The sequence below is a fragment of the Crocuta crocuta genome, unplaced genomic scaffold (genome assembly GCF_008692635.1).
Source record: "Crocuta crocuta isolate KB4526 unplaced genomic scaffold, BGI_CrCroc_1.0 scaffold244, whole genome shotgun sequence".
Classification (NCBI taxonomy): Eukaryota; Metazoa; Chordata; class Mammalia; order Carnivora; family Hyaenidae; genus Crocuta; species Crocuta crocuta.
The window spans coordinates 1,432,699-1,435,264 of record NW_027530191.1 but is presented as its reverse complement, the minus strand read 5'-3'; the positions used below and the strand labels follow the sequence as shown (position 1 = coordinate 1,435,264).

Here is a 2,566-nt window from a genome sequence, read left to right as displayed (position 1 = left end):
AAACATAATAGGGAGAAAATGACAATTAATGAATTAATATGAAATTCTGATTTAGGAAAACAAATCCAGCTAAATGGACAATAAAATAGCACGTTGAAGTTCAAATAGTATTTTAGAATTAAATAGCTCCTGTATCTAAAAACTGAAAAGGCTCATAGCTAGGAGAGGTGTTGCCAGCACAACCACCACCACATCCATAGTCATGTAGAAGCACAAGTTCTATATGAACATGACTTGTGAAGGCTGCTCTTATGTAGTCAGTCTGGTGTTCAACAAACTAGGAGGAGTTTGAATTTGATCTTGACCTGCCCAACAAGAAAGTTTGCATCAACTCTCAGCACAGCACGGACACATTGATAGAGACTCTGGGAAAAATAGGAGAGTCTGTTTCCTACCTCAGCCCCAAGTAGTGAGGGCCGGGATCCCTGGGCACAAGATGTACCAAAGCAGACAGGATGCTGATCCTCTCCTGTTTCCAGACAGGGCCTGACAGTCTTTCTTAGCAATAAAAGTTCCTACAGAGACCCTCACTTGCCTTGCTCCTTCCTAGCTTCCCTGCAATAAAATTGAGGCACTTTTGTTGGGAAAATAAAAATAAAATAAAAACAGAACAAAAAGTACTAGTTCAATAAAAAAAATAGTTTTAACATCAACTAGAGAACTGTATCTATAATATGCCATAGAAAACATATGTCTTTTGTATTTTTTTGTCATAGAAACACAACAGTTCATATATATACTTGAAAGAAAACTGACGTTTAAGTTATCTCCAAGGAAGCCCATTAAGACAAAATTGTTTAGGATATGATGTGGTGTGTGTATACACACACACACGTACACAATGGAATATTATTCAGCCATAAAAAAGAATGAAATCATGACATTTGCAACAACACAGATGGAACTAGAGAGTATTAGGCTAAGTGAAATAAGTCAATCAGAGAAAGATAAATACCTTATGATATCACTCATACGTAGAACTTAAGAAACAAAACAAATGAACAGAGAGGGAAAAATAAGAGAGGCAAACCAAGAAACACACTTAAATATAGAGAACAAATGGATAGTTACTGGAGGGAAGGAAATGAAGGATGGGTTATATTGGTGATAGGTATTAAGGAGTACACTTGTGATGAGCATCAGGTTCTGTATGTAAGTGATGAATCACTAAATTCTATACCTGAAACTAATATTGAATGTTATCTAACTGGAACTTAAAACTTGGGGCGGTGAAAAGATTGCTTAAGATACCAAACCATCCCCCAAAGACAACATAGTACTACAAATTTAAGATGGCAACACTGTGAGACTACCCAAAGGGTTCCACCTTGGGAGAGTAATGAGTGAAAACCTGGGTGAAATTTTATAAAAGGGAAAACAAGATATTAAAATTTGCTATATTCGAAGGAAGAGAGGATGGAGGCAAGATGTCAGAGAAGTAGGGAGCTCCATTCATTTTGCTTGACCCATCTCTCAAACAGAGAAACCTGAAGTCATAGGACACTGAGTCACAGAAGTTTGGGAAGAGAAAGAGACAGAGTACACTGGGAAGGCAACCTCATAAGTGCATGAGTGGGAACTGGGGAAGATAAAAGTGGGCCAGGAGCAGAGACACGGAAGGAGAGGACAGGGCCACATTCACGGGCAGCCACGGGGAGTCGAGGGGAAAAGAATGAGCAGCTGAAAGCAGTCCCTGGAGAAGAGAAAAGCCTCGGCTTGGAAAGAGAGTGTTTTTAGTTCTAGCTGGGGTGCGGACTTTGAACGAGGTGCCCCTGGTCCCAGAGGGAACCAGGAAAAATGCTCTGCTGTGCTTCTGGCACCATCCCCGGTGCTGCGGGCCTGAGGCTGCATTCCCCAGGCTTGACCCCTGGCAGCACAGAGGTGGCAGGTCCCAGGTTGTGCCACCGTTTGACCCCAGTGGATCTGATGCTGCACCACTACCCCCGCCCCGACTCCCTGTCGATCCCTGGCATCAGGGAAGCAGCAACCTGCGGGACTGTGTTTCCGGCGGTAACAATAAAGCGCACGGACTGGGACCTGGAAACGAGGTGGGGCGTGGGGCATAGAACACAGCCCACCTTGGCTACGCCTGCAGCACAGGGAGATCGGACCCAAAGGAGTGATTTGCAATGCTTGGTTTGAGAAGGGACTGGGGCGCCCCATTTTTCTCATCACAACCACCATGGTGGGGCTTCAGGGAGTGGCAGGCAGGACACATTAGAGGCTAAAACCTGCCTACACCAAACCATGCTCATCCCCGCTAGAGAGCTGCTTTTTTTTGTTTTTTTACTGGCGCCTGGGGCAAGACCAACTTGTATGCACTGGTGTGATTAATTCTAGATAATTCTTTCTATTCATATATATTCTCCCTTTTCTCATTTGTAACCGTCCACTCTGCTGGTCCAGGCACTCTGCTCATTGGTTTGCTTAAACAATCACATTTAATCCATTCTTTAGATGTACATTCTACATCTCCACCGATACTTATTTTATTTATCTCTCTCTGGAGTAATCAGACTATACAGTTTCTCTGAGTAACATCATCGTTTCTTTCTCCTCACCTCTA

General features: G+C 43.1%; 1 pseudogene; it reads left to right on the top strand.

Moving 5' to 3' along the window:
• The first annotated feature begins 202 nt into the window (after nucleotides 1–202).
• LOC144232395 (copper transport protein ATOX1 pseudogene) lies at nucleotides 203–410 on the top strand (annotated as a pseudogene).
• The last annotated feature ends 2,156 nt before the right edge of the window (nucleotides 411–2,566 follow it).